This window comes from Tenrec ecaudatus, chromosome 3 (assembly GCF_050624435.1).
Source record: "Tenrec ecaudatus isolate mTenEca1 chromosome 3, mTenEca1.hap1, whole genome shotgun sequence".
Classification (NCBI taxonomy): domain Eukaryota; kingdom Metazoa; phylum Chordata; class Mammalia; order Afrosoricida; family Tenrecidae; genus Tenrec; species Tenrec ecaudatus.
Window position 1 is genome coordinate 143469427 of NC_134532.1, and position 26803 is coordinate 143496229.

General features: G+C 38.6%; 1 protein-coding gene and 1 non-coding gene across 2 annotated transcripts in view; both read right to left on the reverse strand.

The window, feature by feature from the left end:
* CFAP299 (cilia and flagella associated protein 299) overlaps window positions 1-26803 on the reverse strand; it is a 695469-nt gene that overhangs the window by 471918 nt on the left and 196748 nt on the right. The gene's annotated exons all lie outside the window — the stretch shown is intronic.
* On the reverse strand, window positions 2619-2782 carry LOC142443832 (U1 spliceosomal RNA). Its single transcript, XR_012783575.1, has one exon. It is a non-coding gene; the product is annotated as a U1 spliceosomal RNA (small nuclear RNA).

Consider the following 26803-nt stretch of genomic DNA (forward strand, 5'->3'; position numbering starts at 1 on the left):
CTTTATGTGACCTGGTCATCGCCAAAGTCTCATGCATGTCATTTGAGTTGGGGTCCACTGAAAGTGGACTAGGCCTGTCCACAGATCCTCATGGGGCCCAGACCATTGGAGGCACCACCTGAGTAATTTTCAATGGTCACAAATGTAAAATGTGACTAGAGTAGATATCATTTTATCTTCTTAAGAAATAAGCAAAACTTATTTATGAAAATACACTTCACAAATAGCTTTATAGTCCATGAGCATGTCTACTGACAAAAATACAGGTTTGTGTCAAATTAAAGAGACTTGAATTTTTTTAGAGCCTGATAGAAAATACCTTGCAAACTTGATAAATATGATTTTTATCACAACGTGTGGTTTCAGACAATTCATTAGATAGTGAAATATGGGAGGAATGTAACATTTATTATGGTGAAAAATACACAACGGAACACTAATTCAATAATTTTTTACATACGTAACTTAGTGACATTTATTACATTCTTCAAGTTGTGCAACCATTCTCACCGTGGAAAGTAAATCTTTAGCATTTTTGTTGTTTTAAAAGAGAAAATGAGCTTGTGCATTTGCTCCATGACATGATGATTTCATTTTGTATAAATGACACATAAGGGGGGAACAGATCCTACTTTTCTTCAACTAAAATATTTCATAAATATCTTTCAAATTGCTAAACTGTAACATTACTTTTTATCACTGTATTATTGTGTATTTTCTCCTTTTTTCTGTAACTCATTTTCTGCATTTCATTTTCTCTTTCTATAGTATATTTTTCCTTGCCTTATCACCTCTTTTGTACTACTTGGAACTATTTCAAGTTTTCTTTTGTGGGAAACGTTAGCACGTTTTTACTCCCTGTTTACAATATAGTATATTAAATTACTAAATCAGCTAGGTTTAGCTTAATATCATTTTGGTATTCAAGTAGCTTTCACAGATAAGGGAAAGATAAATATAATGATATAAGATCTTGGTATTTTCTAATTCACTAAATGTTAATCACAAATCATTCAATTTTAAGTTTAAAATTTACTTTGTAAGTCTCAAGGCACTTAATATGTTTTCTAGATCATCAAAATGTCAAACTAATTGGAAATATAAGAGTACTTCTAATAGGAAAATATGTCTGCATAAAATTAACTAATCAGGACACACACACAGCTTTATTTTAGGAACACACTTATTTTTATTATTCTACTTTGAAAAAATAATTTTCACCATCCACCCTGGCCCCAAAACTTTGGCAATTGTTACATTAGCAGACCAAAAATTCGAGTTTAAGTATTAAGACTTTAATAAATTTAACAGTAATACTTCTTACATTTTAATGACACTGCTATTAGAATACAATGCAGAATTTAATTACCACTGTATAATTGTTCACATATTGGATTACAAAAATGCAAGAGAATTTCAAATTATATCATCCTAATTCTATTTTATTTTGCTAGACTTTTATATTTTTTTCTGACTTGTTATGCACACTATGAATTTTTTTTGGCCTAATACTAGGTAGGAGGCAAAAAGACAACTAATGAAAATTTCAAGTTTTTCCCATAAAGTGTCAATTAAACAGGAAAATCTATCTTTAATGTCACAGTAATTTTTATAAATCCAAGAGGAAAATAAAGTCCAGCTGAATGTTACGTGTACTTTTAAGCCTCATTTATTTTATAAATTATAAATCCTTCTTGTTGAATTTTCATTTCCTCTTTATATAGTTTTTCAAATGTCCTTAGTGAGGTCGGTCAGGATTATATAAATCCACATAGTTTAAGTACTTTCAGACTGTGTTTTCATGAAATATCCAGGTCAACCACTTTTATTCTAATGGCTCTCAGAAAGGAAGATCAGTAGTTAGAATATAAGAAACATTCATTTGTAAGAAAAAATGAGGACAAAATTTCTGCTGAAAAAGAAACAAGTGGCACCATTTCCCACAACCTTTGCGATGTAAAAGAATTTTTAATTATCAAATATATGGTAAAACTATTAGTGTCTCTGAGGAGGGAAAAACATTATGAGAGCACATACAAGAACATGGAGCGGTGCTAACCTACACACTAACCAGCTGTTTCTTTGCCCTTCCTAGCTCAAGGAAAACCCAATGGGAGACATAAATTCCGGAGTACCTTTATTAGTCAAATTTTACTCCCTTTTGATGATAGCTTTTCCTTTTCTTTGGGGAAACAAAATGGGCTGACTTCTGTATGAAAAAATAAAGTGTCTCTGAACCCATTTTTTGTATATTTGACATGTGTCCCTAATCAATTCTCAAAGATGGCAGGTTGTGATGTTCTCACACTTAGGAGGAACAGGGTTCTTAGAGAGTTAAGGGCTATGCTCAGTCCCTGAGTGGATTCAGTTTATCTTGAAAACATACAATAAAACATAAACTTGTTTTCACTTTCCTTTGGAAGGTAAAAAATTATTTTATCCTGATTTGCCATATTTTTCCTAATTTAACTTTTATCTACAGTAAAATCCAAGGAGAAATGAGCAAGCAGAATTGTTCTTTGTCCGGTATGAATGAACCCAATGAGGTCTCTATCTATCTATCTATCTATCTATCTATCTATCTATCTATCTATCTATCTATCTATCTCTTTTTTCTTTAGGGGAGAGCATGAACTCAGTCCCCCACTACCACTAATTATCCAGCCACATTTCCCAGATTTGGGGAAATCGCAGGCGGCAACACATCCGTAGTGCAATGGATAAGCCTCGCCCTGGGAAAACTACCTTCGTGATCATGGTATCTCCCCTGCCAGGTAAGTATTACCAATGAAGTCTTAAAAATCAATGCTTAAGAGAACAAAGTGTTCTTGCATTGAGGGAGTATTTGAGTGGAGGCCCAGTGTCCATCTGCTACCTTAATACTAAACCTATACATATATGCACATAAACCTATTTCCCCATCATAAATAAGTATATTTACATATGTACATTCCTGCATCTAGACCTCCACAAATGTCCTTTACCTACTAGTTCTTTCCTCTATTTCTTTTTACTTTCCTCTTGCCCCACTATCATGCTCAGCCTTCATTTGGGCTCAATATTTCCTCTCAGTTACATTCCCCTTGCTCAAGCCTTACCAGGCCTCTTACACCCTCCTCACCACCAATTTTGGATCACTTGTTGTTTCCCTGTCCCTGAGTTTGTTAACATCACTTCCTTTCCCCCACCTCCCCCTCTCCCACTTCCCCCCAGAACTGTCGATCCTGTTGTTTTCTCCTCCAGATTGTTTATCCAGGTATGCTCCCTTCTTGACGCACACCATTTTGGAAAGTTCAGACCGTGCTGCTTCCCCACATGTGACCCCAGAAATGTCCGCTGTCGCAGTCTGCTCCAGTAAGGGGACAGTGTGACATGTGCTGTTGTCATTTGCCCAGTCCCCTCTGTGTCCCATTAGCTCCCCATAGGGATGTCATCCTTGGAGCCTGATGAGCAGGTATGGGGTCCAGTCAAATCTAGCTCTCTTCCTTTCCAACCTCCAAACCTGCTTTCATGTGGGTGTGGCATCCTGGCCTCTCTCCCCAACCTGTAGGATCAGTTCTACTCTCCGCCACACCCACATCCAGGGCGGACATCAGTTTGGCTCTGGTTGGGGCTAGCCCTGTAGCTGTCTCTTTTCAAACATCCTTCCATCCATCCTTATGGTTTGCTGCATCGTGGTAGGGTCTGCATGCCCACTCCAGATTCTGTGGAGGCATTCCATGATGCTCACCTTCCCATGAGTGTTGACGACAAATGGGTGCATAAGCAAATGTGGTGAAGAATGTGGATGGTGCCCAGCTATCAAAAGATATAGCATTTGGGGTCTTAAAGGCTGGAAGGTAAACAGCCATCTAGCAAAGAAGCAACCGAGCTCACATGGAAGAAGCACACCAGCCTGTGTGAGCACGAGCTGTGGATAAGATCAGGTAGCAGCCATCAAAGAACAAAAACTCATATCATTGAATGCTCACCTTCCCGATATGATCACTGAAGACAAATGGGTGCATAAGCAAATGTGGTGGAGAAAGCTGATGGAGCCTGGCTTTCAAAAGATATATCATCTGGGGTCTTAAAGGGTTGAAGATAAACAAGCGGCCATCTAGCTCAGTAGCAACAAAGCCCACATGGAAGAAGCACACCAGCCTGTGTGATCACAGGGTGTCAAAGGGATCAGGTATCAGGCATCAAGGAACAAAAAATCATATTTTTGTGAAAGAGGGGGAGTGCAGATTGGGGACACAAAGCCCATCTGTGGGCACTTGGACATTCCCTTACAGAAGGGTTGCGGGAAAGAGATGAGCAAATCAGGGTGCAGTGTACCAATGATGAAACATACAACTTTCCTCTGTTTCTTAAATGCTTCCTCCCTGCCCCCATATCATGATCCCAATTCTACCTTACAAATCCAGCTAAACCAGAAGATGTACACTGGTACAGATAGAAACTGGAAACACAGGTAATCCAGGACAGATGAACTCCTCAGGACTAGTGATGAGAGTGGTGATACTGGGAGTGTGGAGGAAAGGTGGGATAGAAAGGAGGAACCAATTACAAGGATCTACATATAACCTCCTCTCTAGAGCACGGACAACAGAAAAGTGGGTGCAGGGAGACACTGGACAGTGTAAGATATGACAAAATAATAATAATTTATAAATTATCGAGGGTTCATGAGGTAGAGAGGAGTGGGGAGGGAGGGGATGAAATGAGGAGCTGATACCAAGACTCAAGCAGAAAGAAACTGTTTTGAGAATGATGAAGGCAACAATGTACAAATGTGCTTGACACACTGGATATATGTATGGATTGTGATAAGCATTGTCCGAATAAAATGATTTTTTTAAAAGAAAAAAGCCAATGTTTTTATTTTTCTTTGTTTTGTTTTTACGATGTATCTCTAGTGTCTCTCAGTGTTTTCTAAACAATTAACCATGAAAGGGAGTGTATCTCACCAATGGTACTATGTGTTAGGGAGTGTTATGTATTAGGAAGGCATGGATGCTTAAGTGTTCAGAGCACAAAAGTTCAGGATTGGGAGGAGGGACTACATGAAAGTTGGGCTTATCATTGGGGACTGTTGAGAAGAAGATACCTAAAGGATGTGAGGAAGGTTTGGTGCTTGGTGCCTCCTGTTTACACTTTTATGTTGTCCCTTTAATAAGAAGAAAGCTTGTAGTTCTATGATATATGACCTACCCTAAGTGAAAGAGCAAGAAGAAATAAGAGGAAGGAGAGAGAGAGACAGGAGGTGAAATAGAAGGCTGCTAAATTGCCCTTCACTCTATGAGTCCTTGAGTCAAAGAAGTTTGCCTATTAAGAGTTGTGACACCCAGTAATTAGATGACCGTAAAATGATTGACATGCTCACTAACTGGGCAAGAGCATCCCACAGGAAGTGTGGCCTGAGTACAAATGCGCAAGGGATTTCAAAGTATATCTCATGGGAACTTTGGTCAATTACATCCGCTATGCAAGCTCCACAGTCTCCTTTCATCCATATAAAAATAATGAGCTTCAAAGACAGCAATATAGTATCTCATACTCTTTATCTCACATATATCTCAAAAGAAAGTTGTCAATATTACCTGTGTTAGTCTGATAGACTAGAGAAACAAATTCATAGAGCCACTCATATGTGTATAAGAAATAGGTTTATATACAAGAGCAGTTGAATATTGAGAAAACATCCCAGCCCAGTCCATATCAAGTCCATAAGCCCAATATTAGTCCATGTGTCTGATACCAATCGATAAAGTCCTCTTCCAACTCATGAAATACATGCAATGATGCTGAATGCAGGAGGATCACAGGACAGAGGGTTGGCAGTCTTGTGGAAACAGTGGCATTGTAATCATCTCAGTGCTGGCAGGGATCTATATATACATGACTTCCCTGGCTCCAGAGGTCTAGTTGCATTAAGGTAGGTCCATGTGGTTTCTTCAGCTCCCAGAGTGTAGCACCAAGTATCTTGTCAGTAGAGCATCTCCAAGGGAGTGAGCAGAGAGAGTGTGTGTCTTCAGCCTCCAAGGAGGAAATACAGGAGTTCCCAGAATTTTCAGAAGGCCATGACCACACAGAGGCCTCATTAGTTATATCTTTATTGACAGGCTAGACTCCACCCCTTCACTCATACTCTTCTCAAATTGACACCAGAGTATGTAACTACCACATTACAAACAAAAAAAAAACATGTTTATTGAAAACAGCTTATGATTTCCTACAGATAGTTTTTCTTTCCCATATATTCCACTAGGAATGTTTGATGAAATTAATGGATTTAAAAAAGAAACTTTTTTAATGCCTGTGATGTTAGCTGGACTCACAATTAGATAAAAATTGTTCATTGTATTTTCATTTTAAAGACAATTATTTTGCATTACAATTATATAAAATATACATGGGATTTTAAAGCAAAATCATCTACAAAAACGATCTAGATAACCTAATTTCTTTATCACTGCTTATTCTGTTTCCACTGTCTGTCCTTGTTCCGAACCAAACAAACTCACTGCCATTGAGCCCATACTGACTCAGAGAGACCCTAGGACAGAGTAGAATTGCCCTTCTGGGTTTCGAGACCGCAGCTCTTTACAGTAAATAGCAAGCCTCCTCTGTTTCCCAAGGAGCAGCTGCAGGTCACGGCACAAAGTGTAACCACTCTGTAACCTGTGCTCCCCTGCGTTCCTGCTAGGGCCTGACAGTGTTCCTGATTCCTAGCTACCCTGTGCACAACCGAATGAATACTGCCGCATCCTGCGTCATTTTCACAACTGTTGCTGTCAATGACCAAGTTGTTGCTACTACTATGTCGGTCATCCTCTCTTTTCACTGACCCTCTACTTTATCAAGCATCATGTTCTTTTCCAGGGATTGGACACTCCTGACAAAATACTCAAAGCATGTGAGTCAAAAATCTCATCAACTTTGTTTCTAAGGAACAGTCTGGTTGTGCTCCTCCCCAAATAGGTTTATTCATTGTACGGCACCCCAAGATGCATTCAACAGTCTTTAGCCACACCACAATACAAACGTATCAGTTATTCTTCAGTCATGCTTATTGTTTGGCTTTTGCATGCCTATTGGAACTTCAAAGTGATGTCCTTGCTTATTTTTTTTATATTTGTTCAGTTGGTTTTGCCTGTAGTATTTTATATGTAAACTTTAATACATATTAAAATCAGAATTTTGCATTTTACTATTAATTACTCTCTATCTTTTTTCCCAGTCGTTTTATTGGCATATACTTCACATATCATACAATTCAACAGTTTAATCACTTCAAGACGAGTTATACAACTTATATTCTTTAAAGGATTTACCATAGATTTGCCCAACATTTGATTCCTTGAATGCTACTTCCATTGGTGTTGGTTGTAAATACAAGTAAAATTATATCCTTGACCATGTCAAACTTTTCTCTATTTGGCATGCTGTTGCTTATTGGTCTAGTTGAGAGGATTTTTGTTTTCTTAGCGTGGAGGTGTAATCTGTGCTGAAGGATATTACACTGATCTTCATTGGTAAGCGTTTCAAGTCCTGCTGGCTTTCAGAGAGTCAGAATATGTCACCTGCAGATCACAGGCTGTAAATGAGTCTTCCTCTGATCCCAATGCCTTGTGTGTCTTATATAGTCCAATTTATTGGCTTCCTTGCTCAGCATACAGATTGAGTATACATATGATACAATGATAAAATCCTGACACATAGCTTCTGTGATTTAAACCAGACAGTATGACCTTCTTTCAATAGAATGACTGCTTTTGGTCTTTATGAAATTTTGATAAGAACACAATTAAACATTTTAGATTTTCTCTGACACCGTGATTCCCACAATTTGCTATGTTCCACGTGGTTAAATGTCTTTGCACAGTTAATAAAACACAACTAAACAACTTTCTGTTATTCTCTGCTTTCAGCTAGAATTCATTTGACATCAGCAGTGATCTCTCATCCCATGTCCTCTTCTGAATCTGGCTTGCATTTGTGGCAGCTCCCTGTCAATGTACTGCTGCAACTGCTTTTTAATTACCTTCAGCAAAGCTTTACTTACATGTGATATTCATGAGTGATGTGTTTCATAATCTCCACATTCTGCTGGATCATATTTCTTTGGCATGACTATCAATTTGGAATTGGCATGGCTATCAATTTCTGGGAATGCTAGTTTCTATACAGTTTTATCAAGATAATATTGTATGGTTTGCAGACTTTTATCTGCTGTATTAAGTAAGATAATATTTTTCAACATTGTGATGATTTGATTTTCCGTCAACTTGATGGTACATGGGTGGAGGTAGGAGTGGAGTGTCACTGATTTTGTTTCTCCAGAAAATTCGGCCTAATACAATTTGAAATGGGATTCTATGGCAGTCCAGTGGTAGGATGTTTTCTTTCCCTTTGGGAAGCCAGAGACAGTCAGAATGGCCAAGAAGTTTATTCCATTGTTTCTGGAAAGGAAATGAAAAGTGAAAGCTTTGTCTGAGTTTTCTTTTGTTATTCTTGCCTGAAATGACCAAAAGAAATCCAATGTATGGTAAAGTGCAACTGGGTGGAGAAAAGCTGCTTCTAGACTCCCCTGGGATGTAAGACATGCTATTTACACAAAATGGTCAATAGAAGGCCAAGTCTGATGTATGCACCCTGCTCCCAGCCACAAGCCCCAGACCATATGCATATAAACTTTCAACTTGAGTGTTTTAAAAGAGATTGTCTATAGGAATTGACTATACTAGGATTATTAATTTCTCCTACCTATAAAGTGTGAAGAAATTAATGTTGTAAATTCTAATTAGAGAGAGTTTGTGAGCCTTATTATTACTGCTCATTGCCATAGAGTCAACACTAACTCATGGTGACACTATGGGACAGTGTAGATCTGACCCTGTGAGTTTGTGAGATGGAAATGATATACCTGAGTAGACAGCCTTGTCTTTCTCCCCAGGAACAGTTGGTGGTTTCAAACTACAGACCTTGCAGTTATCAGCACAATGTGTGACCACTACACCATAGGTCTAAAAGAAGAGTTAGAAATTTCCCAGTCACCTTAGAGCAAGGAGCTTAGCTTTTTGTCTAAACACCCCACCCTCATTCACCCAATGCCTGGAGCATCAGGATATTTGCATTTGAAAAGATATGTAGACCCACTTAAAGCTGTTAAAATAGACACTATAGAAAAAAGGAACTGTTTTTTCTTTCTCTCTTTTTTTTTTTAACAGTTTGCCTATAAATCTACCTTGTCTGGAAAAATCTGTGCCCTTCAGAGAACCCTCTCCTCTAGGATTGAAAATTAAAGGAAAGCTGCAAACTGCTTGAAACACTTGCTAGGGACCACCTGAAGTCACTTGTTGAGTGAAAATGGGGAGAATACACCAATGATGAGAGACAACTTGAGCCTGGTCAATGACACCCATTGACCTGGTCCAATTGATCAGAGAGGAGAGCCGAGGAAGCACTAACTTGTCTGCAATTTAAAGAGTAGCATGGAAGAGAGGGATAGGGATGAGGAGAACAGGTTAAGGGCCAATGGCCTCAAGTAGAGGGAAATGTATGAATTCTTGGGCTTCCTCCTTGTAGCGATTGACCTAGCTTGGAATGGCTAGCACTGACCAGAACCCAACCAGACGAAGAGGAAAATGTTTGACCCTGTGAGCTGGTGCACATGGATGATATGCTGCTTATAGATATGGACAATGTTCCAACAGGAATGATTATTTCTACATCAAATAAATATATGTTTGTCTCCTCAGAGCACTGGCTTATTAGGAATGGGCAATTTAAAAATTGGATACCCAATATGGGGCTAGATAAAGGCATGACCTGTCTGGACCCCATAAACCAGATCAAGGGGTGTCATTGAACAGGCTCAACCTATCTTTCTCCATTGTGATTTTCCCCAATTTCTACTCAACATGTGAATCCAGGTGGTCACCTAGCAAGTGTTTTCCAACTGCTTGCAAGCTCCATTTAACTTTCAGTCCTACAGGGATTGCTTCTCTGAAGGGCATAGATTTTTTCCAGCCTAGGTGAATTTATAGGGAAACTGGTCAAAATTCCAAAAGCCAGTCACTTTTTTTCTTCAGTGAATTTGATAAAGGCATGAATATTTAGAGTATCACGGTCTGCAAAAAGACAGACTTATCTGTCTTGGAAGCAGTATGTATGACTAGAGTACTCCTTAGAGGCAAGAATAGCAAGACTTCATCTTACATACTTTGGACATGTTATTCAGAGAGACCAGTCCCTGGAGAAGGACATCCTACTTAGTAAAGTGGACGAGCAGCAAAAATGAGGAAGGCTTTCATGGAGATGGATTGACACTATGGCTATACAGGACTGTGCACTGTTGTGCATAGGGTTACTACGGTTGTGACCTCACTCTAAGGTGCCTAACAATGACAAAGGCATGAAATGACTGGCTCACCAGCTTTCATGGGTCTCTTTGGTATCAAATAAGTGGAATAAGGAAGAACCCCCACCCCCAATGGAATAGTTTTCTCTTTTCCAAGTGGGTCTAAACAACAGAGGGTGGAGGAGATGTTGATAGGATCCGAGTGTGTGGGTGATTGTTCACAGAATTTCAATTGCCGGGCATCAAATATTTTGTTTATTTAATATAAGGTATTAATGGGGATGGTAGATTTTCATTTGGATGTAAGCCGGTTGTATCCTGTTAAGTGCAAACATGATTTTATTTGTGTCTCCATTTGGAGATGATATACGGGTTAAATAATTATGTGCGGGTGTTAAGTTGACTAGGGACAATCTGTGATGATTAGGTTTTGTGTCAAATTGATGGGACCTGAGTGGAGGTAGGGGTAGGGTAGCATCAACTTCTCAATAATGTCACAACTAGATGATACTTCTGTTAGGCAGCTTAGCCTAGGGAATTGGGAAGTCCATTTATGCATGCCCAGGAGAGCCAGCATAGGACAAAGCTGGATTTTCCCGCCGGTGGGCTCCCATGGACTTTACACCTGGAGCAGCCCACCTGGGCCAGGTGATTGCAATTCAGCCAATGGGATCAACCTGGGGTCGTTCACCACGCATCCTCAGGGAAAACTTGAAAAGGCAGGGACTGGAAGGGAGAGGGGCTTGGCTGGTCGTCTTCATGGGAGGAGAGATATCCTTGCGTGACCTGGGGCAGTCTCTGCCAGGCCGCATGGTCAGAGGAATCCTATGGGTGCTGCGTAAAACCTGAAACTTCTTTTAACTCATTAAATTCACTTGGATGACGAGCCTGGCTTCAGCGTGAAATCTTTCTCGCGCTGAGCCAAGGACTGAGGTTGGCATCTAGCCAGGAGAGAGAGACCTAACACTTCCTTGTGGGTATGGCCTTTTAATAAGGGGTACACTGTGAATGGCTCTCTCACTTGCGCCTCTTTGCCTTTCAGTTTGTCTGCATTGGGAATCGCTCTAGGATTGAGAATCGGACTCTAGGACATGGCCTGTCAACTCTGGGAGATGTGGTACCCTGCCATGTTCCCACAGAACTTAGATCTATGTGACGCTGCACCAATCTGCCTGTGATCTCCCAGGTGTTCGTGTCACCTTTATGCTTCATCCACAGGTAGAGAGCTGAGTGAATCTGAAGCGGGCTCCAGCTAACATGGATTTCAGTCAGACTAGACTAAGGTGCTTCCTTATTATAAAGTTCTAAAAAATATGTGAGCGGCACTGGTTTTATGTCTCTAAAAATCTCAGCCTAATATAATTATTCATATATTCAGATTTCCTATGCTTAAAGGTCATTCAAATTTATTTATTTGCCAATTGTTGGCTTACTTCTCATTTTTATAGGATCATCAATACATTTCTCCATTTCTTCTTTCAATGTAAGAACTTCTGGTTCTTTTAAAATAAGATGTGATTGTTGTTCAGTTCATCATTCATCTTTTTGTGTCCAGGAATGCTTCCATGAATGCAGAGGGACACGAAAGGATAGTGATTTGATGATGGAGAAAAAGTGAAGAGAAAACGAAGGAGGTGCTGTCAGCCATTCAAATAGATGAGTTTGAAAAATGTTTCCAAAAATGGGATTGCAGACTTGACGAATGTATTAAGTGTAATGGAGAGTACTTTGGAGGTGATGAGATTGTTTTGTAAAAACATTTCAATATATAGCTTTGAAAAATAATTGGTTTGTTTTGAGTACCCATTATAGTTCAAAAAGTTTTAAAACATAAATCTTATGATTATTTCAGCATGATTATCTTAAATTTATAAATAAAATTAGGAAGTGGTTAGAATTTAAATCAACTTGCATTTGTGTGAAAGTGTAGGGGTAGACTGCAATCTGTCAATCAGGTCACAGCCTGATGATACCTCCTTGGGGGTGTCGCCTGTTTAAAAGAAAGAAACTGGGAACTTCTCTCTCTTTGCCCTCTCACCTTCCTGCTTGAGGCTGACTCTGCCTGCCTCTAGGGGTGCCTCCAATGGGCCCCCCAGCCCTGAGAGCTGTTGAGGGTCTGCTATGTTTCCACTAACTTTGGACCAAGGATATCGTCACTCACTGGTCTCTGTTCTTCCTGCATCTGCTTCACTTGCCCCATTATTGGCCAGCAGCTATGTGGGGCTTAAGAAGGCCTGGTTTGCATCATATTTATAGACTTGAATTGGACTGAGTTAGATGCCTTCTTTATATAAAATTATTTATTGATATAAAGTTTTTTCTTATGCATATGTGAGTATTACTGATTCTGTTTCACTAGGCAACACAGACTAATTCAGAGACTAACATTATTTTAAGATGTTGAATCAGCCACACCTCTACATTATTCAAGCCTACCTATTTATTGTTCAGAGCTGTTTTTTCCATGTTTTTTTAAGTTTCTGTCTAGGTATTTTCTTTTCTTTTCAGTAATTGCAAATGGCCTTGCAGCCTTCCCATTGTAGTTTCTTTTTGGCTTTGTGTGCATATGTTGACTCTGTTATGACTAAGTAGTTATCTATTCCTAAATTTCTAATTGTAGTATTTTTATTGTTTGTTTTCCAGATTATATTATCTAAAAATTAATAGAGACAAAAAGAGAAGATAGATGGTAGCTGCTGTGGAATCAATTAACTTATATAGATTTTATCTACAATAGAATGTGTCATTGGCTGGTACTATATCATCTTTACTCTCATTGGAATATTCTAGTCTATTGCTGCAGTTATTGTACTTGTCAATGAATATAGACATTGACGGGTCTTCTACTGGGTAGCCCTATTTTACCAAACATGATATTTTCTTCTAGTAATTGATTCATTTTGTTGTCATGTCAAAAGCAAACAAGTTAAAATGATGTTCTGTTCTCATCCATAAGGTTTTCGTGGACTAATACAAAAAGAAGATTGCCAACCCTTTATTTCTAATTTATCTTGGTCTGGATGCTCTGGTAAGATCAGTCTGTCTTGCAATCTATAAAATATCAGTGGCAAAGATTCCATCATCACAGGAATGCATGATCCACCAGCTTGAGAAACTGATAGGTATATGCTGGTACCCCAAATAGAAATGGTTTTATTTAGTTCCTATTCTTAATCCTCACATTAATTTTTCTTTACATGTTGATTATACTAATCACCATCAGTCACAGTAGATCAGTAGTACAGATGCTGTTCCTTTGGAGAAAGATGAGGCTGTCTACTCCAATAAAGACTTAAAGTCTCAGAAATCCAAAGGGGCAGTTTTATCCTGTCCTACATTGTTGTTTGTTAGGTGCCACCCAGTCGGTCCTGACTTGTACTGACTACGCACAAGGCAACGAACCATTGTATGGTCCTGCACCACCCTCACAATTTTTCTCCTGCTTAGGTCCACTGTTGCACCTATTGTGTCAATACATCTTGGTGAGGGCCTTCCTCCTTTAGCTGCCCATCTACTTTTTAAAAATCATTTTATTAGGGGCTCATACAACTCTTATCACAATCCATAAATACATCAATTGTGTAAAGCACATTTGTACATTCATTGCCCTCATCATTCTCAAAATTCACCCTCTGCCTGGGTTCCTGGAATCAGCTCATTTTCCTTTTTTTTCCTTCCCCCTCCCTCGCCGCTCCCCCCTCCGTCATGAACCCTTAATAATTTATGAATTATTATTTTATCTTATCTTACACTGCCCGGCATCTCGCTTCACCCACTTTCATATTGCCCACCCCCCAGAGAGGAGGTTATATGTAGATCCCCGAGATCAGTTCCCCCTTTCTACACATGTGTACATTTGTTGACATCATCATTTTCTCTTTTTTTAATCATTTTATTATGGGCTCAGACAATTCTTATCACAATCCATACATACACCAAATGTGTAAAGCACATTTGAACTTTCACTGCACTCATCATTCTAAAATCATTTGCTTTCCACTTAAGCCCCTGGCATCAGATCCTCATTTTCCCCTTCTCTCCCCGCTCCCCCCTCCCTAATGAGCCCTTGATAATTTATAAATTATTATTTTGTCATATCTTTCCCTGTACAACGTCTCCCTTCACCCACTGTTCGGTTATTTGTTCCCCAGGGAGGAGGTCTCATGTACATCCATGTAATCGGTTCCCTCTACCCTCCCAGTATTGCCACTGGTCCTGAAGGGATCATTCGCCTGGGATTCCCTGTGTTTCAAGTTCCTATCTGTACCAGTGTACATCCTCTGGTCTAGCCAGACTTGCAAGGTAGAATTGGGATCATGATAGTGGAGGAGGAGGAAGCATTTAGGAACTAGAGGAAAGTTGTATTTTTCATCGTTGCTACATCGCACCCTATCTGGCTCATCTCCTCCCCGAGACCCTTCTGCAAGGGGATGTCCAGTGGCCAACAAATGGGCTTTGGGTCTCCAGTCTGCACCCCTCCCCCTACTATACCAAACATGATGTCCTTCACCCTAGGAACTGGTCTCTCCTGACAACATATCCAAAGCATGAAAGACAAAGTTTTGCCATTCTTGCTTTAAAGAGAACTCTGACCGTATTTCTTCCAATAGAATTTGGTTCTCCTTTTGGCAAGCCATGCTACTTTCAATATTCTCTTCCAGCACCACAATTTAAATGCATCAATTCTTCAATGTCCAACTTTCTCATCCATGAGGGTACTGAAAATGTTATGGCTTGGGTCATATGGATTGGGTACCTCAATCCTCAATGTAACATCCTTGATTTTCAATATTTTAGAGAATTAATGTGAAACAAGCCTGCTCACTGCAATGCATTTAAAAAAATAATTTTATTGGGGGCTCATACAACTCTAATTGCAATCCATACATTGATCTATTGTGTGCCAAGCACATTTATACATTTGTTGCCCTCATCACTTTCAACGTATTTTGCTTTCTACTTGAGCCCTTGGTATCAGCTCCTCATTTTCTCTTCCCTCCCTGCTCCCCCCTCTCTCATGTACCCTTGATAATTAATAAATTATTATTTTGTCACATCTACACTGTCTAACATCTCCCTTCACCCACTTTTCTGTTGTCCATCCCCAAGGGAGGAGGTTATATGTAGATCCTTGTAATCAGTCCCCCCTTTCTACCCCACCTTCCTTCCACCCTCCCATTATCACCACTCTCACCACTGGTCCTGAGGGGTGCATCTGTCCTGGATTCCCTGTGTTTCCAGTTCCTATCTGTACCAGTGTACACTCTCTCATCTAGCCGGATTTGTAAGGTAGAATTGGGATCATGTTAGTGGGAGAGGGAGGAAGCATTTAAGAACTAGAGGAAACTCGTGTGTTTCATTGTTTCTACATTGCACCCTGACTGCCTCGTCTCCTCCCCACAACCCTTCTGTAAGAGGATGTCCAGTTTGCCTACAGATGAGCTTTAGGTCCTTAATCTTCACTCCCCCTCATTCACAATGATATGATGTTTTTGTTCTTTGATGCCTGATACCTGATCCCTTCAACACCTTGTGATCACACAGACTGATGTGCTTCTTCTATGTGGGCTTTGTAGCTTCTCAGCTAGATGGCCGCTTGTTTATCTTCAAGTCTTTAAGACCCCAGACACTCTATCTTTTGATAGCCAAGCACTATTTGCTTTCTTCACCACCTTTGCTTATGCACACATTTGTCTTCAGAGATCGTGTTGGGAAGGTGAGCCTCATGGAATGCAAATTTAATAGAAGAAAGTATTCTTGCATTGAGGGAGTACTTGAGTGGAGGCCCAATGTCCTTCCGCCATCTTAATACTAAACCTATAAATATATGCATATAGATCTATTTCCCCATAATCATTTATATTTACATATATATATGTGCCTGTATTTAGACCTCCACAAATGCCCTTTGCCTCCTAGCTATTTCCTCTATTTCCTTTTACTTTCCTCTTGTCCCACTATGATGCTCAGCCTTAATTTGGGTTTCAGTAATTCCTCTCAGGTACCTTATCCTTGATCAGTCCCTATCAGGCCTCTTAAACCCTCCTTGCCACTGATTTTGGGTCACTTGTTGTTCTCTTGTCCCTTGATTGGTTAATAACCCTTCCTTTCTCCCACCTCCCCCTCTCCCATGTCTCCCTGGAACCATTGGTCCCATTGTTTTCTCATCCAGATAGTTCATTTAGCCCACCTTATCTAGATATACCTGCAGAGATAATAGTATGCACACACACACACAAAAAACAACAGTGCAAAACAAAGCAACAAAAGAAACCAAAATAATGCCAAAAAACAATGCCAAAAATATGTAAAAGCCTGTAAATAGTTGAAGGTCTGCTTATTGACCTATAGGGGTATTTTTTGGTCGAGACTGACTGGATGATATGCCCTGGCCCCAAAGTCTATTTTTGGTACTCCCTCAGGACTTCTGTTCTCTGTTCCCCTTGCTGTTCTGCTGCACACCCTTAGTGTTTTGCCTCGGTGTGGTGGGGACAGATCAGGTGCAATTCCCACAATGTGTCTCTAGTGTTGTCCCCTATAGGGCTATGGGTCAGTGAGGAATGTCATGTCTCATAGCGGGACCAGTCAAATGGTCTTCTCTGTACATTGGCTACTTTGAGTATGGATATAGTCTTCAAGGCCTGGTCGACCAGGATGTGCTCCGCTCTCTCTTCCTCCCCCTTCATTTGCTCCCGTGTGCTCTGATCACACATGTCCCTCTCCCTGAGCTGTAGCTTCCGTGCTGTCCTCTGAAGCAAATTATTCTGTGGGAGCAGCAGCTATCCATGTAGTTGGGATTGGGGCCAGGCCCTCAGCCCTCTCTACTGGCTCACTGCTTCATGCCAGTATATTGCATTCACATTTTGGAACACCAGGTTGAAGTCTGGTCCCTCTTTCCCTGTGGAGATATACACAGTACCCTCCCCTTGGGTGGGTTGTACCCTGTTCCCCAGCTACACAGTTCTATCTTTTCTTTCTCCTCCTTTTTAGTTGGCTACCATATGTACCCCTGGATTTGGTCTGGTCGGCCCCTGCCATACTACCTGGACCTCACCCCAGGAGTGTTTGTATACAGTAATATTTTCCCTATACCCCTTTCATATTTTTTTTAAGTTTACCTCAGCGGACTCATGTTGTAATTGTCCTTTTGTGCTTGGGTTACTTTGCTTACTATCATTTCCTCCAGTTCTTCCCATGTGGCGCTATGTTTCATGCGTTCATCACTTCTTTTTAGAGATGCGTAGTACTCCATTGTATGTATGTACCACAGTTTTTTAATCCATTCATCCGCTGATGGAAATTTGGGTTGTTTCCAACTCCTTGCAACTATGCCATGATGAATATTGGAGCACAGAGTTTAGCCTTGGGTTGTTTCTTGCCTCTTTGGGGTATATGTCCAGTAGGGGGATTGCTGGGTCTAATGGTAGTTCATTCCATCTGTTTTAAAGATCACCAAATCAATTTCCACAGTGGCTGTACATACCTCCAGGTGGACCAGCAGTGGATGAAAGTTCCTATCTCACCATAGCCCCTCCAACACTTGTTGTTTTCTGATTTTTTGAATTGGGCTCTCTTTGAGGGTTTTAGGTGGTATTTCATAGTTGTTTTATTTTGCATTTCTTTTATGGCTAACGATCAAGAACATTTTCTTATATGTTTATTGGCCATTTGGATTTCTGCCCCTGTGAAACTTCTGTTCAGGTCCTTTGCCCACCTCCTCAGTGGGCAGTTATTTCCTTATTATAAACTTGCAAAGTATAGTAGATTTTAGTAATAAGGCCTTTGTCTGATGTGTCATTGCTAAAGATGTTTTCCAAGTTGGTGAGCTTTCTTATTCTCTCTTGATGAATTCTTTCGATGTACCAGATGATTTATCTTCAGCATATCCCATTTGTCAATTTTTGACTCCTGTGTATTTGAATCCTTCCCTACTTCCGATAGCCTATGTATTCCCTGTGTCAAGGTTCTCAGGCTTGTCCCAATTCCCTCATTAATGACTCTAATCATTTGGGGTTTTACCTCAAGGTCTGTGATCTACCTTGAGTTTATTCTTGTGCATTGTGTGGGTTAAGGGTCTTGCTTCATTTTTCTGCAGTTAGATGCCCATTTTTTTCTAGCACCATTTATTGAAGAGGACACCCACATTCCATTTGATATTTTGGGGGCCCTTATCAAAAATCAGTTGCCTGTATGCTGATGTTTTTATTTCTGGGTCTTCAGTTCTTTTGCACTGGTCTGATTATCTGTCATTATACCAGTACCACACTGTTTTGCCCACTGTGGCCGTATAATACATGCTAAAGTCAGAGCAAGCCCTCCCATTTTGTCCTTCTTGAGGCGTTCTCTGCTAATTCTGGGCTTCTTCCCTCTCCATATGAAGCTGGTAGTCAGTTTTGCCAATTCTTTGAAAAAGGATGATCGTATTTGTATTGGGATAGCAATAAAATTATATATAAGTGCCTTGGGCAAAACTGACATCTTTACTATATTGAATCTTCCAATCCATTTGTTGAGGTCACTCTTGGTTTCTTGTAAGAGTGTTCTATAGTTTTCATCGTACAAATCTTTCGTTTTTTTTTAGTTAGGTATCTCCCGAGATATTTCCATTTGTGCTTGGCTATTGTAAAGGGTACTATCTTTTTAATTGCCTCTTCTGTTATCTTGTCTGATATGTATAGCAGTGCGATAGATTTCTGTTTGTTGATCTTGTATCCTGCCACTCTGCCATATTCTTCTATCCACTTCTAACACTCCACTTGCGGAGTTTAGGGGATTTTCAATGTATAAAATCATATCATCTGTGAATAATGAGAGTTTTACCTCTTCTTTCCCCAGATGAATACCTTTGATGTCTTTTCTTTGTCTTGTGTTGTTAGCTAGGACCTCCAGTAGGATGTTGAATAGGAGTGGGGACAAGGGACATCCTTGTCTGGTCCCCTTTTTCAGTGGAATTGTTTTCATCTCTTCTCCAATGACTGCAACGTTGGCTGTTGGTTTTCCATAGATAGCTTGTGTAATACTGAGGAATTTTCCTTCTATTCCAATCTTCATGAGTGTCTTAAACAGGAATCAGTGTTGGATGTTGTCGAATGCTTTTTCCGCATCTATCAATATTATAATGTGGTTCTTATAATTTTTCCTGTCAATGTGATGAATAATACTAATGGTTTTTCATATGTTGAACCATCCTGTATCGCTGGTATGAATCCCACTTGGTCAAAGTGAATTTTTTTTATATATGATTTGTGTTCTATTGGCCAGTATTTTGTTAATGATTTTTGCATAGATGTTCATTACGGATATTGGTCTGTAGTTCTCGATTCTTGTGGGATCCTTTCCCGCTTTAGGTATCAGAGTTATACTAGCTTCACAGAAAGAATTTGGGAATTTTCTGTGAGTTTGTATAGGATTGGTGTCAGTTCTTTCCAGAATGCTTGGTACAATTCTGTGAAGCCATCTGGCCCAGAGGAGTTTTTTTGTTGGTAATCCCTTGATAACTTTATCTATTTCTTCCATTGCAATATATCTTTTGATCTCCTGATTGCTGCTTCCATGAGCATAGACTATGGACCCAAGCAAAATAAAATCTTTGACAATTCCAATGTTTTTCCATTTATCGTGATGTTACCTATTGGTGCAGTTGTGAGGATTTTGGTTTTCTTCACATGTAGTTGTAATAAATAATGAAGGGTGCAATACTTGATCTTAATAAGCAATTGCTTCCATCCCTTCTCGATTTTTATAAGGAAGGTTGTGTCATTTGCATATTTCAGGTTGCTAATAAACCTTCCTCGCATTGGAATTGACTAGATGACATTGAGTTTTGGATGCAAGAGGACATGTTTGTGTTATGACATCAGGCCTGAAGCACAATAAAACTAGCATGCTACATAAGCATATAATTTATTTAATTAAATTTTGTTATCATGAATAGGTGTTAGAATATCTCAAATGCTTGTACTACATCAATATATAGTAGAGCAGTTGTGTTTATAAGGCTGGTTACACCAATATTTCTTAATTACATGTTCATTTTCAATGTGAGTTTCCCATGGTGTGAGCTTGAATCTATTGCTTTTCCCATTAGCTATACAATATATCAGAGTTGCATTAGGAGGCCTGAATACTCCCATTTTCATACTATGGATCAACGCACTATGTAAAAAGTCCAGCTACTTGAATTTCATGTAATGGGTAACTTCAAGCTAGTTAGATGGAGAATTCCCATGAAATGGGAGACTTATTTGGCCCACCTCCAATTGTTTTAATCATCCTCAGCTCAAGCAACCTTTAACTGAAGTAGCCACCACTGATATCCAAGATGCCACATGGAACAGAGACAAGAACTTCCCACCCAAACCTGCTCACATTGCAGAATCACAGACAAATAAATGATTATTATTGTCAGTCAGAAAGCTCAAGTGGTTTGATTTCCAACAACAAATAACAAAGATATATATAATCATTCTTTTTCTCAGAGCCATTTATATGATGGATTATAGTAATTATTTTGTCTCCTATTGAATTACACTTGAACTCCAAGAATAATTATGATGCATTATTTTTTATATTACATTTTTAATGTAGTTGGATTTAATTTAAGATTTTTGTATCATATTCATAAATGAGGAAGTCCCATAAGTATTTGTTAGGTATATTTTAGTGTTTATGAATTAATATTGTACATATTTCATAAATGAACTTGGATTTTTCTCTTTTTCAATTCCATTAGATTTCAGTGTTATCAAATTAAGTAAAACTGGGGGTTATTTGATCTCTAAAGATTGGATGGAATTCTCTGTGAAACCATAGCACCCATTTCTTTTTTAAAAAAACATTTTATTAGGGACTCATATAAGTCTTATCACAATCCATACACACATCACTTGTGTAAAGCACATCTGTATATTTTTGCCCTCATCATTTCCAAAGCATTTGCATAGCATCCGTTTCTATTGGAAGCAAGCAACATTTCAAGGATCTCATTATGAGAGATTAAAGTTTTAACTGCAAAACCACTACCAACATTACACAAAGCCTTAACTATCGCAGAATGGCTGGTGTTTTGTTTTCTTTTTTACCTAAATATGAGTATTTGGATCAATAAATGGGAAAAGAAAGGAAATGAGTATTCTAAGCAGTCATGATTCATAATTATATAAATAAATTACTAAATATAATCAACAGTCATGGCAGATTAAGACTGGTGTGATAGTGAGATAATTTTATTTCAACTAGATACTTCAGGCTAAGAGTGAGGCAAATCAGTCAGTCAGATCACAGCCTGATTCTGTGTCCTTAGACATGGACTTCCTATAAGCAGGGGCCCTGCGGCTGACCCCCTGCCCTTCCCCTTCACCTCTCTGCTACTGATCCCGAGAGCTGCTGGAGCCCTGCATGTTTCCACCGACCTTGGATACGCAGGACTCTGCACCCGCTGACCTGTGGTCTGTGTGAAGATGAAGAGGGCCTTTTCGACTAGTAAGGGGGACTGATGGGCTTGAGTTGGACTGCACTGAAATGCTTTCTTGATCTATAATTTCTTCTTGATATCAACCTCATTCATAATACATACATGAGTGTCACTGGATTTGTTTCTCTAGGCAACTTGGCCTAATACAACTGGATTATGGAGAAGTTTTTTTTAAAACAAAGCAACTTACTTTCTATTGTTCCTACCAATTAATTTCATACTGACTAAGATTCATGGTAATCCTATGTGTGTCTGAATAGAACTATGAGCCATACTATTTACAGAGGCTGATATTTCTAAAATAAGATTTAAGGCCCTTCATTCCCACATACAGACTTGGGAAGGCAGGAACCTCCACCTATTCAGTTAGCAGATGATACCATTACCCACCCTCAGGTATATCTAAAAAGTCTCTGCCAACAAGTTGATTCTGACTCATAACAACCCTTGGGATGGAATAGAACTACCCCTGTGGGTTTCTGAGAGTATAACTGTTTTTTTATTCAACAGTTTTATTGGTATATAGTTCACCAATCATATGATTCAATAGTTCAATCACATCAAGAATTGAACAATCAAGAAGAGCTGTACAATCATCACCACAATCAGTTTTAGAATATTTTCTTCAGTTTTGTACTCATCGTTCTTAACTCATTTCCTCTTCCCCCCACCTCCAGGCATAACCCCAAGGAACCATTAATTCAGTTACTGTCTCTATAGATTTACCAATCCTAGATTTCATATACAGAAGAACATTTTTTAAAAACTAACAACAATAACAAAGTGAAACAGAAAAACCTCAATCTGGAAGAAAATAGAAAGTATTAAAAACTAGAATTAATTTAAGGATATCATAAGGGAGATCAAATGAGAAGGTACCACCTGCATCTGCCACAATCCACTTGTCAGTGCATTCTGCATCAGAGCACAGCTATTCCCATCCCTGGCCCATGGTCAGAAGGGACTCACCAGTGGCTTAATCAAAGTGTATTTCCCCTTCACTTTATAAAAAAACCAACTCAAACAGCTTTAAAATGGGTCAAAGGGGAAATCAAATAAGATACTACATTTTAGCTTATTTCTGTCATAGTTGACTTTCCATTGTTCTCTGATAACAGGGCTATTCAAATCTCTCAATTATGATCAGAGGAAGTTCACCAATGGCTTAATCCATGTGTGGACCTTACAAATGGATTTGGGCTTCCACTGTCATCCGTAGCCTTCTGAAAACCAGGGGTTCACAATTAAAGCTCTGATACCATTCCCTCCTTTAGATTTGAATTATATTATTTACAATCCTTGGATCACACAGGCTGTGTGCTTCTTCTATATGGACTTAGTTCATGCCTCAATTAGACAGCTGCTTGTTTGAATACAAATCTTTAAGACCCAAGATGCTATTCTTTCTGATATTCAGGCACCGTCTAGTTTATTCACCACAGTTTGCTCTAGCACCCAAGCCTTTGAAGGAATTAAAAGCCTCATAGCCTCATCTCTCTCTCTTGGAGCTAATGATGGTTTCAAATTGCTGACCTTGCAGTTCACAGCCCAACTAGGTACAAACACTATGCCACTAGGTCTGCTAAGGGAATATACAGTAAGCATTACATGTTAAAATTATAATATCATTTTGTATATAGTTAAATACTGATTAATATAAAATTAATGTCATTTCACAAACAGCAAGGCTTAAAGTGTTTATAAAACAGAGGGAAAACATTTCAGTAAAAATTAATTTGTGTAGACTATTCTTACTTTTCATTTACCTTGTAGTTTTGAAAAAATACATTTCACCATGCTCAAATAAGCCTTCTATATGTAAAAATTTATTAAAAACATATTTTTTCATTCAGTTTCTTTTAAAATTTCCTTTCCTGTTAGTTCGTAGTATATATATTTTCATTTAACTCAAAAGAAAACTCACTCAAATATGGAATCTAATATGTACTATTAAATACTTTTCTCTGAGAACTTATTTGTTCCTTAAAGCCAGAGTCAGAACAAATTAGAACTACCAGATCAACATTAAAAATAAAAGAATGTTTTCCAAGCCACCCTGTGGAAAGCTTTAATGCACATTAGCATAGTAAAAGTATAGAAATATTTTACAAAATATAACCTTTAACTTTGGCTAAACTAGGTATTTATAAAATTTCTCTTTTCTGTTATTTATCAGAACACTGATTAATAGCTATAAACCATAGAATACTTTTTAAAATGCTTTCATAAAAATTACAATGGTTTAATTAATCTGATCTCTTTTTCTCACACACTACACCAGTTGGTTATGTCTCCCTTTATACTGTAACTAGAGCTCATTCAATTTATTCTGTCTTCATTGGCATTATCTTAATCTAAACTATTGCTGTTATTGGTGTCAAATATTATATTAGCCTCTTAGTGCTTCTTAACCTGTTCTCTTGCTCGTTAATCAATTTTCCTCATAGAAGTCAGGGTACTCTAAGGTGTGTGTCGGGGTGTTGGGGTACTCTTTCTTTCAAAACTCAAATCTGTTACTGTCAAGTCCATTTTGACTCATATTGACCCCTATCATATGAATTCTACTAGAGGAATCAACATGAACTCCTAAGAGAGTATTGCCCCATAGAATTTCCTATAAACCTTTATAGAGTCAACTACCACCTCATTGAAACTGGTTTACACCTGAGCTCTTTAACCTCCAAGGCTCTGTTGTGACTCAATCCAATGAGAATTGGTAAAGAATTGAACCTACTAACAGAGAAGTTTAGAGTTCTCACAAAGTCACACAGAACTCCTCTTCTAGCATTTATAGCATTTGGTGTTAGGAATCATTTTGGGTTTTATGTGAACTTATTCTATGTAATTGCAAATGAAACCAGTAGATGATTGCATTAAATCCCCTATTAATGTGGTTCTTTTCTTCCTACCCCCATTCTCCCATCTCCATAATTTCCTATTCTTCCCCTTTCACTACCCCTGTCTCTGTCCCAAGCCACCTCAGAGTTTGCCAAGGCCTATCTTTTTGTATGAAACCACTTTTATTTTTATATAAGAATGTTGTTAAATATTTATCTTTATAAGACTGACTAACTTTGCTAAGCATTATGTTCTCTAGTTTTGTCCATATCTTGCAGTGTTTAAGACAATCATCATTGTTTATTATTGATGTATAACATTCCACTGTATGAATGTACCAGTTTGTTTCTCCATTACTCTGTAATCAGAGGTTTTGTGGGTTTTTTCATGCATTTGCTATTATAGAACTTTCTATAAACATAGGTGATCACATGTGTTCATATTGTAGTCTTTATTTCTTTAGGGCGTATACCCAGTAAAAGGGTGGCAAGATCATAAATGATCCTATTTGCATCTGTTTAAGGAAGCACCGCACTGATGTCCACAGTGGTTGTAAAGTTCTAAAGTCCCACAAACAATGTATGAGTGTTCTAATCTCTCCATATTTTTACAGTATTTATTTTCTGTATCATATTTTATTTTATCTGTTAGAGTTAAATTTCAGTTTTCCTCAGCAGATTGAATAAGTAAGTAAAAACATTGTCTTTACTTAAGTGAATACCCAGTGAATAGCAAAATGCGTAAGTAAACTTTGTGAATGGGATTAATTTTCACGTGAGTTACCCAATGTACCTGTTAATGTAATAGGGACTCAGAGACTGTTGTTATTTGGTTTCAGTTGCTGCCAATTCAATAGCATATGATCAAAAACTGATGGGATTAGAGAAGTCCAAGATCTACTAATAGCAGTGGTAAGAAACATGGTTCCAAGAGCTGATAGAATACCAAATTGAGCTATTTCAACAAAAAGATACCATTCTGGAAGTGCAGAGTCATTTGTGCCAATAAATTTGGCAGTCTGGCCAACATACTAGAAGAGATTCATAATTGTGTCCATTCCAAAGAAAGGTGACGAACATAATTTTGGAAAATATCATATGCATGTGAAAGTGGGATAAATAAAATGAATACTGAAGAATTATGAATTATAGTATTGGTGAAGAATAGTGGACATATTACAGTCTGTCAGAAAAAATGAGCAAATCTGTTTTAGGGAAGAAGTGTAGCCAGAATAGACCTTAGAAGCGAGGATGATGAGACTTTGTCTCACATATTTTGGACATGCTATCAGGAGGGACCAGTCTCTGGACTGGACTATTTCAAGCATCTAAAAGTAGAAGGTCAGTGAAAAAGAGATGGGTTGACATGGTGGATACGACAGCAGATCCAAGCATAGCAAGGACTGTGAGGATGGCACATGATTGGACAGCATTTGTTGAGTTGCACATAGGAACGCTATGAGTTGGAAACAACTCAAGAGCGTCTAAGAACATTAGTATCAACCCTTGAATTGTTAGAAATAGAATGGCAAAAGATATAGAATTAAGCAGATCATATACGAGAGTATCCACTGCCAACAAAGTGATTCAGACTCATATTAATCCTATAGTCACTGCCATCAAGTTGATTTCAAATTATAGTGACCTTATGTATTAAGACAGGCTAGAAGTGCCCCAGGTAGGTGTGTGTCCAAGGCGGTGCATCTTTACAGACAGAAATCTTTCTACCACAGAGCAGCTAATGGTTCAAACTGCTAACCTTGTAGCTAGCTGAACTTATAACCCACTATGTAACTCTCTAGAAATGAGCAAAATTGCTCTATTAGAGTTTGTTAAGACTAAATTTTTATAGGAGCTGAACGCCTCATCTTTCTCCCATGGAGTTTGTATTGGACAGGGTTCTCTAGAGAGAGAAACCAGATTGGCCAGGCTGGCACAATAAACTATAGCAGAGCTGTTGTCATAACCTCTGACCCCTTAGTTACTAGTCCAATGTTTAACATACTGTATCACCAGGGCTCCTTGCTATGAAGTACAATGAGTGCCAAGTAATTAAAAATAAAATTATATAAAATGCTACATCAAAATCACTCTATGGGCCTCTTAACTCAAGATATATTTCTAAGAAGAAAAATAGTGTTGTAT